Raw genomic sequence first — 10,737 nt, forward strand, 5'->3', positions numbered from 1 at the left:
GTGATACTGACTCACTGCACACTCCTCCCAGTCTGTTTCACAGCGATACAGACTCACTGCTTGGCTCCTGCCAGTGTTTTCGAGTAATTAGATTGGATTCCCTACAGTGTGGAGAGAGGCCGGATGGCCCAACACGTCCACACCGACCCTACGAAGAGTATCCCACCCAGACCCATTTCCCTCTGATTAATGCACCTAACACTATGGGCAATTTAGCATGACCAATTCACCTGGCCTGCACATCTTTGGACAGTGGGAGGAAACCGGCGCATCCAGAGGAAACCCACGCAGACACTGGGGGAATGTGCAAACTCCACACAGACAGTCACCCAAAGGTGGAATCGAACCTGGGTTCCTGGTGCTGTGAGGCAGCAGTGCTAACCACTGAGCCACTGTGCCACCCTACTGTGAATAAACCAAAGAGAAAAGGGGGTGGGGGGTGCGCGCGGGTTGGGGAGTGCACACTCCTCCCAGTTTGTTTCGGTGTGACACTAACTCACTGCACACTCTTTCCAATCTGTGTCACAGTGATACTGATTCAATGCAGACTCCTCCCAGTCTGTTTAAGTGTTACTGATTCAACGCAGACTCCTCCCAGTCTGCTTCAGCGATACTCATACACTGCACACTCCTCCCAGTCTGTTTCACAGTGATGCTGTCTCACTGCACACACCGCCCAGTCTGCCTCAGTGATACTCACATGCTGCATACACCTTCTAGCTTGTTTCACTGTAATATTCACTCCCTGCACACTCCTCCCACACGGTTTCATTGTGATACTGACTCACTGCACACTCCTCCCTGTCTGTTTCAGTGCGATGCAGACTCATTGTACACTCCTTCCAGTCAGTTTCACAGTGATACTGACTCGCTGCACACTTCTCCTCGTCTGTTTCAGTGTGATACTGACTCACTGCACACTCCTCCCAGTCTGTTTCATAGTGATAATGTCTCACTGCACACTCCTCCCCGTCTGTTTCATTGTGATACTGATACACTGCACACTCCTCCCAGTCTGTTTCCCAGTGATACTGACTCACTGCACACTCCTCCCAGTCTGTTTCACAGTGATAGTGACGCACTGCAGGTTCCTCCCTTTCTGTTTCAGTGATACTGATCAATGCAGACTCCTCCAAGTCTGTTTCACAGTGATGCTGACTCACTGCGCACTCCTCCCAGTCGATATCACTGTGATGCTGACACACTGCACACTCCTCCCAGTCGATATCACTGTGATGCTGTCTCACTGCACACGCGCCTCAGTCTGTTTCACAGTGATGCTGACTCACTGCACATTCCACCCAGTCTGTTTCAGTATGATAGTGACTCACTGCACACTCCTTCCAGTCTGTTTAATTGTGATACTGACTCAATGCACACTTCTCCCAGTCTCTTTCAGAGTGATACTGACTCACTGCACCCTCCTCGCAGTCTGTTTTGTGATACTGACCCACTGCACACACCTCCCAGTCTGTTTTGTGATACTGACCTGCTGCACACACCTCCCAGTCTGTTTCAGTGTAATACGGACCCACTACAGACACCTCCCAGTCTGTTTCACAATGATACTGACTCACTGCACACACCTCCCAGTCTGTTTCACAGTGATACTGACTCACTGCACACACCTCCCAGTCTGTTTCAGTGTTATACTGACCCACTGCACACACCTCCCAGTCTGTTTTGTGATACTGACCCATTGCACACACCTCCCAGTCGATATCACAGTGATGCTCTCTCACTGCACCCTCCTCGCAGTCTGTTTTGTGATACTGACCCACGGCACACACCTCCCAGTCTGTTTCACAATGATACTGACCTACTGTACACACCTCCCAGTCTGTTTCAGTGCGATACTGACCCACGGCACACTCCTCCCAGTCTGTTTCACAGTGATACTGACCCACTGCACACACCTCCCAGTCTGTTTCAGTGTTATACTGACCCACTGCACACACCTCCGAATCTGTTTTGTGATACTGACCCATACACACACCTCCCAGTATGCTTCACTGTGATACTTCCCCACTTCACTCTCCTGTCAGTGTGTTTCCAAGTGATACTGATGTACTGCACACTCCTTCCAGTGTGTTGCACACTGCTACAGACTCACTACATACTGCTCCCAATCTGTTTCACAGTGATTCTGCCTCACTGCAGGTTCCTTCCAGTCTGTTCCAGTGATACTGACCCACTGCACCCTCCTCCCAGTCTCTTTCACAGTGATACTGACCACTGCACACACCTCCCAGCCTGTTACACAGTGATACTGACTCACTGCATACACCTCCCAGTCTGTTACACAGTGATACTGACTCACTGCACACTCTGGATTAGTGGTGCTGGAAGAGCACAGCAGTTCAGGCAGCATCCGAGGAGCAGCAAAATTGACGTTTCAGGCAAAGGCCCGATTTTACTGCTCCTTGGATGCTGTCTGAACTGCTGTGCTCTTCCAGCACCACTAATCCAGAATCTTGGTTTCCAGCATCTGCAGTCATTGTTTTTACCACTGCACACTCCTCCCAGTCTCTTTCACAGTGATACTGACCCACTGCACTCTCCTGTCATTGTGTTTCCAAGTGATACTGATGCACTGCACACACCTCCCAGCCTGTTTCACAGTGAGACTCACTCACTGCACACACCTCCCAGTCTGTTTCACTGTGATATTCACTCCCTGCACTCTCTTTCCAGTTTGTTTCAGTGTGATACCGACTCACTGCAGAGTCCTCCCAGTCTGCCTCAGTGATACTCACACACTGCGCACTCCTCCCAATCAGTTTCACTGTGACACTGGCTAACTGCACTCTCCTCCCAGTCTACCTAACAGCGATACTGACTCACTGCACACTCTTCCCAGTGTGCTTCACTGTGATACTGTCTCACTGCACACTCCTAGTCTCTTTCCAATCTAGAATGCATTAGGGATTTCCTTAATCCTACCCGCTAAAATCTTTTCATGCCCCCTTCCCATTTTCCTAAGTCCATTCTTCAGTCCCTTCATGATTATCTTATAACCCTCTCGAGCCTTATCTGTTCCTTTCCTCCTCAACCTTTAGTAAGCTTCCGTTTTCCTCTTGACTAGATGTTCCACATCCCTTGTCACCCAAGGTTCTTTCAAACTACCATCCCTTCCTTGCCTCAGTGGGACAAACCTGTCCAGCACTATCAGCAAGTGCTTCCAAAACAACCTCCACATTTGACATGTATTTCCCAGAGAACATCTGTTCCTAATTTAGGCACTCCAATTTCTGCCTAATAGCATTGTAATTCCCCTTTTCACAATTAAATACTTTCCTCCACGCTCAACCCAGCCCGGACGGAATTTCATATTGGCCCCAAGGTCCCGTACTTCCCACGGGAGCCTGTGCCCCACAACCTGAGCCGCCTCCAGAATTTTAATTTTGTTCCCTTTCAGGGGGTAAAAAGGCGGGCCCTGTATAGACTGCTGCTGCATACCGTCCACCTCTTCTCCCTCATCCACCGTCCGGACACGCCTTGGCGTGCCCATTTGCCACCGGGCGGTGGGGATCCCCAGTGGAGGGCTCTCTACGCGGGAGTCCTCCCCCTTTCTCTTGGGGATCTGGGGTGGAGGGTGCTGCACGCAGCAGTCCCCTACAACCGCAGATTGCAGTGGTTCACGGACTCCCAGCCCAACTGCTTGTTCTGTGGCGCTGTGGAATCCGTGGACCACGTGTATATTGGATGTGGGCGTTTGCACTCCCTTTTTGATTTTCTCCTCTGCTTTTGGTTGCACTTCAGTCCCACGCTCCTGATCTTCGGGCACCCGGTACGGAGGTGGGAGGGCAGGTCTGAAGACCTCCTCGTGGGTCTGCTCCTGGTACTGGCCAAACTGGCCATCAACAGGTCCAGGCAGTGGGCCGTGGAGGAGGTCGGTAGGGCCGACTGCCTGCCCCTCTTCCGCGGTTACATTAGAGCCCGGGTGTCCTTGGAGAAGGAGCACTTGGTCTCCACCAACACCCTGGAGTTGTTCAGCGAGAGGTGGGCGCCGCAGGGAGTGGAGTGCATTATTTCCCCCTCCAATTCTATTTTGATTTAGTCCCTACCCTCCCCTTCACTGTTTTGATCACACAGCATTGCGCTTTGATGTGAAGGGCAGTGTTTGTCACTGGCCACCCGGGTGTTTTCCTGTCTTCTTGGTGGTGGAAATTGAATAAAGATTCGTGCACCTTGTGTCTCTCACTGTGTCTCACACCTACACACACACACACACCATGGGTGCTGGGGAAAAATAAGCACTACCGCAGTTAGGCGGTAGTGTGGGGGGTTAATAAAAAAAAAGAAGAAACAAAAATTAAATACTTTCCCAAACCATCTGCTCCTATCCTTCTCCATGAGAATAGTAAACATCACGGAGCTGTGATCACTATCACCGAAATGTGCTCCCACCGAGAGCTCTGACGCCTGGCATGATTTTTTTGCCAAGCACAGTGATACTGACTCACTGCACACTCCCAGTCTGTATCACAGTGATACTGACTCACTGCAGGCTCCTGCCAGCGTATTACAGTGATACTGACTCACTGCACACTCCCAGTCTGTATCACAGTGATACTGACTCACTGCAGGCTCCTGCCAGCTTATTACAGTAATACTAACTCACTGCACTCTCCTCCCAATCTGTTTCATTGTGGTACTGACTCACTGCAGACTCCTCCCAGTCTGCCTCACTGTGATACTGACTCACTGCACACTCCCAGTCTGTATCACAGTGATACTGACTCACTGCAGGCTCCTGCCAGCTTATTACAGTAATACTAACTCACTGCACTCTCCTCCCAATCTGTTTCATTGTGGTACTGACTCACTGCAGACTCCTCCCAGTCTGTATCACAGTGATACTGACTCATTGCACACTCCCAGTCTGTATCACAGTGACACTGACTCACTGCACTCTCCTCCCAATCTGTTTCATTGTGATACTGACTCACTGCAGACTCCTCCCAGTCTGCCTCACTGTGATACTGACTCACTGCACACTCCTCCCAGTCTGTATCACAGTGATACTGACTCACTGCAGGCTCCTGCCAGCGTATTACAGTAATACTAACTCACTGCACTCTCCTCCCAATCTGTTTCATTGTGGTACTGACTCACTGCAGACTCCTCCCAGTCTGCCTCACTGTGATACTGACTCACTGCACACTCGGCCCAGTTTGTTTCACAATGATATTGATGCACCACAATTCTCCCAGTTTGTTACACAGTCATACTGACCCACTGCACAGTCCTCCCAGCCTGTTTCAGTGATACCGATCACTGTAGAGTCCACCCAGTCTCTTTCATCGCGATACCGACTCACTGCACACGCCTCCCAGTCTGCCTCACTGTGATACTGACTCACTGCACACTTCTCCCAGTCTGTTTCACAGTGATACTGACTCATTGCACACTCGTCCTATTCTGTTTCAATGTGATACTGATTCACTGCACATTCCTCCCAGTCTGTTTCAGTGATACTGACTCACTGCACACTCCCAGTCTGTATCACAGTGATACTTACTCACTGCACACGCCCAGTCTGTATCACAGTGATACTGACTCACTGCACACTCCTCCCAGTCTGTATCACAGTTATACTGACTCACTGCACACTCCTCTGTGTCAAATTTCCATGGGAAGGTCAGATATTGCCCTAAAGCATTGGCCCAATCAATGTTAATCCACGTAATTTCAGTGCCTTGTATGAACAGTGAAATGTTTGTTGTTGGTTGTGTATTCCAATTCTGCTGTCTGTTAATGTTACAACATGAAAATTGTAAAATATATAACTGAGCCATGTAATACAGAAATCAGGCAATAGTTCGATCAAAATCCTCAATGTCCTTTAAAAACCCACTTTGTTACTGCATTTTCAAGGACAAATACGTGGACGTTCTCAATCTGCTGGAAATAACTGCCTTGTTTCTAATTTTTGAAGCTAAGAAAATGTGAGGAGATTGGATTGGAAACTATCCCTGCTGATACAATGCATGTCTGAAAGAGGCTTCCAACATCTTTTCTGTCCCTTCACGTGTGCAGTCTGGCAGTTGATTGTTTCAATTTCACATGTGACATGCTGCAACAATCAAAATTAATTATGGCATTAGTTATCATTCATTATTGCTTTTCGTGACACGTACAGGTGATGTTGTAGATATTGGCTCCTCTCTAACCAGGGCTGAGTTTTCACATTTACAGTTAAAGTGTTCTGTTAAGTGAGATTCAGGATTCCAATCTGTCAGGGCTCACAGTAACCTTTCTTATATAGTTATCAGCACTTCACCTCGTTAATTCTGGACCTGGGCTTTTGGACCCCTTTCTCAGGGAATGGTGTGATTGGAGAGTTGGAAATCCTCACCATGACTGAGACCATCTGGTGTTCATGTTGCTGGCATCACATTAAAATTCCCCTCACACTCCATTTCCAATTCTGCAAGCCAAGAGTGAGCCTTCACACTATAATGCTTGGCTATTATCTCTGACAACCTAGCTATTGGGAAGGTAAGCTTGCTGCTGCTTCATAGACAGAGGCCTGGAAGTCCTGGTGGATGAGATGGTGCTGTGGAGGGCATTCCTCTTTCTTGCAGCACAAAGTGAGTGAGTAGTAGGAATGCAAACTAACAGATATAATTTGTAAATACATCAGCTGCACATATGTTGATGTACATAAAACAACATAGCAGCAATATGTAGGTGGTCTGGAGCTCCAACGTAAAATATTAAAGGGTTGATGAGTGTCTGAGTTGAGCAATTAGAAGACATGATGGATTGGCAAGGCTGACCTGTGTGGATGGAGGGTTGAGGAGGATGGTGGTCAAGGAGCATTCAGAGATGATGTTGCACAGAAGCAGCTGGATGATGGCTAGGACAACAATTCGGTCAGCTGCAGCTCTGATTTATCTCAGGAATCCGCGCCACCTTGTTTCTTGGGAAGGTGGGGGAGTTGGAAATGGAATACAAATAAAGCAAGTTTATGAATTTTTGAGATGCAAGTTCATGGAGATAAGGTATTTGTCATTCAATGGCAAGTTCTAAAATCACCATTGAAGGTTTGTCAAGAAAATTACTATAAATTCCCTTGCAATTTTCTCTATTTTCCCATCTTTCCCAGTACTGCTCATAGCACACTCCCTCCCCCATTGTATATGTCACAAATTGATAAGCCATTCTTTACTATCCCAAATGCACAGGAAATCCTTCCGACCAGCAAGGAAAGCAGCAGGCAATTTCAACTGAACAACATCCTGATTCAAACTTTTTGGCATTATAACACAAGGTTACCATTTTTACCAAATTGTATTTAGGGTTCAAAATGGGATCATAGATCCAGTTCAGTTAAATATGTGCTTCAATAAAGAAAAACAGTTTTTACAATAGCATATTGTCACTGCTATTGCTCACACACTTCACTGCTGATATTAACATTGGGTCAGATTACATTACTATAACACATGTAGAATAAAGTATTATGCACTGCATAATTATTTTAAACGTGTTAATAGTCTCAGCAATGTAGGCTTTGTAAGAAGCATCAATTAATCTCAGAGTCTGCAGTTGACCTAAGGTAAAATCGTTACTCAATTGTTTACTGCACTTCTATTTACTGAACGTCTTGGTTTGCCTTACCAACATTACCACCAGTGACTGTATCAGACCCTTCATGCACCCATTGGCTTTTAGTTTTGGCTGCCTTTACTTTTTAGTCCTTGCTCGAATTCTTGCTTTACTTGGGCAGTGCCTCATTTAAGTCTGGCTAAAATCAATTTAATGTAACAAGGCCAATTCACACTTAATGCCATCCAGATAGGATGACCAGCCAATCCAATGAATTCATGAGGAGCCTTCATTTCCCAGTGATTTATTTGGGTGTGCAACTCTGTAGCTCAAGGAGTAGTTGAAATGTATGCTCTGATCTGTCTTTAAGAGGAAGCTAGGTAAGGCGAAGGGAGAAAGTGATAGAAGGATTTTGCTGATGGTGTTAAATTAAATAGAAGAGGTTTGTGTGGAGCATAAATACCAGAACAGAAAATGTCGAGTTTTAACCTGTTTCTTTATCTAATTTCCAAGTGATTGTACCTTGCTAATCAAAATAAAAATATACAGAGACTGTTGAAAATGAGGAAATCTGTGTAAAGTGTGTAAAATGAAAATACACCAATATTTTGGATGAGGCCTTAGAGAAGTAAAACATCTTACTTAGAAACTTTCAAGAATAAAGCAGATGATGAAACCCAGTTGTGGCAGTACTATATTAATCTCTCCAGCAACCAGGCAGTTAATGGGCTTAATAGGTCCTCCAAGAACTATTACATCAAATTACAAAGAATATTTAGGTCTGATGAGTAAATGCTTTGTCTTTGTGCAACCTGACAGATATTGCTTTTATATATTCCAAAATTTCTCATCTTCTAGCTTTTGAGAAATGTTTACAAGCAATGAGCTTTCAGATTATCCACAGAGGGAGCTATCAAGTTGTACAGCAAGCTGTACCTGAATAAATGGTGTTATTCAACATCATCTTAGGTTGGTCTCAGTGGTGCATCAGCACTGTAATAATGTGTCAGATACACAAAATGTACTCCTTAAAGCGATGGGTAGCTGGTATATGTGGCATCAATATTCCTTACAACAGCGACTAAATAACTAAATCCAGAGAAATGTGAATCATCAGAGACTGTGAGACAGAAAGTACATTTACACAACAGTTCCCTGCACAGTGCAAAATTGTTAATTTTCTCTCTGAATATTTTGGTGAATCTCAGACCCCAGAGTAAGGCTAAGGCAAGGATAGAGTAATTTCTTTCACACTTCAACACTATAGTTTTATATCAGTTTTAAAATGTTGCCAATAGCAATTTCCATGTTCCATACTAGCCGGCTTCATAGTCTTTGTAAGCGATCTATCGACAGATGCCAAATAATGATTAATTTCATGTCTGTAATATAAGCCAACTGAAAACTGTTTGAAACCAGCTCATTTCATTTGTAGTTTATTAAATTTACAGCTCCAAACCAAAGCAACAGTTAGCACAGGCTGCAAGACTATGTTGCAATTTCAGTTACCTACTCAGTAAATGTTGAACGGGTTCAGATTGTCAGGCCGTCTTATGTCCTATTAAATTTTGTTATATATTTTTAAATTGGCAGTTGTCTAGTTTGAGTGATCCTGTTCTACACAAAGTTACTTACTTTGACATCCATAGTTCTATGACCTTTAGAAGCATGTGTTTTTTTTAGTTCCATGATTTTTTTATTACACTTTCAGGGGATATGGGCTTTACTGACTGTGCCAGCATTTATTCCCTAACCCTAATTTTCCTTCAGAAGATGGTGGTGTAATTCCTTTTTATTTAAACTATTTCAATCCACAATTTTTATTTGAGGTTTAGCAATATAAATGGTGCTAATGCTCTGAGGCTGTACCAAGATGTGTTGGGTAGGTTAGAGGTTATTAAGGTGGACAAATCCCAGGACCGGATGGGGTCTATCCCAGGTTGCTGAGGGAGGCGAGAGAGGAGATAGCTGGGGCCCTGACAGATACCTTTGTGGCATCCTTAAATACAGGTGAAATGCTGGAGGACTGGAAGGTTGCTCATGTTGTCTCCTTGTACAAGAAGGGTAGTAGGGATATTCCAGGTAACTGCAGACCAGTGAGCCTGACGTCAGTGGTGGGGAAGTTGCTGGAGAAGGTACTGAGGGGTAGGATCTATTTATATTTGGAAAAGAATGGGCTTATCAGTGATAGGCAACATGGTTTTGTGCAGGGGAGATTGTGCCTTACCAACTTAATAGAGTTCTTCAAGGAAGTGACCAAGTTGATAGATGAAGGAAGGGCTGTTGATGTCATATACATAGACTTTAGTAAGGTGTTTAATAAGGTTCCCCATGGTGGACTAATGGAAAAATTGAAGTCACATGGTGTGCAGGGTGTTCCAGCTAGGTGGATAAAGAACTGGTTGAGCAACAGGAGACAGAGAGTAGTAGTTGAAGGGAGTTTCTCGAAATGGGGAAAGGTGACCAGTGGTGTTCCACAGGGGGATGACATGAAGATTGGTAGAGTAGCAGAAAGTATAAGGGACTGTCAGAGAATACAGGAGGATATAGATAGACTGGAGAGTTGGGCAGAAAAGTGGCAGATGGATTTCAATCCAGACAAATGTGAGGTGATGCATTTAGGCAAGTCTAATTCTAGAGCGAATTATACAATGAATGAAAAAGCCTTGGGAAATGTTGATGGGAAGAGTGATCTGAAAGTGCAGATCCATTGTACCCTGAGGTTTGCTGCACAGGTGGATAGAGTGGTCACGAAAGCATATTGTATGCTTGCCTTCATTGGACAGGGTATTGTGTATAAGAGCTGGCAAGTCTTGTTAAAATTGTACAAGATATTGATTCAGCTGCATTTGGAATATTGTGTACAGCTTTGGTCGCCACATTACCAAAAGAATGTGGATGCTTTGGAGAGGGTGCCTAGAAGGTTTACGAGGGTGTTGCCTGGTATGGAAGGTGCTAGCTATGAAGAGATGTTAAGTAGGTTAGGTTTATTTTCATTAGAAGAAAGGAGATTGAGGGGGGGCCTGATTGAGGTTTACAAAATCATGAAGGGTATAGACAGGGTGGATAGAGACAAGCTTTTTCCCAGGGTGAAGGATTCAATAGGAGAGGTCACGCTTTTAAGGTGGAAAGTTTAAGGGGGATACACGAGGATGGTGGGCATTTGGAATGCGTTGCCAG

Source organism: Chiloscyllium plagiosum, chromosome 22 (assembly GCF_004010195.1).
Source record: "Chiloscyllium plagiosum isolate BGI_BamShark_2017 chromosome 22, ASM401019v2, whole genome shotgun sequence".
Lineage (NCBI taxonomy): Eukaryota > Metazoa > Chordata > Chondrichthyes > Orectolobiformes > Hemiscylliidae > Chiloscyllium > Chiloscyllium plagiosum.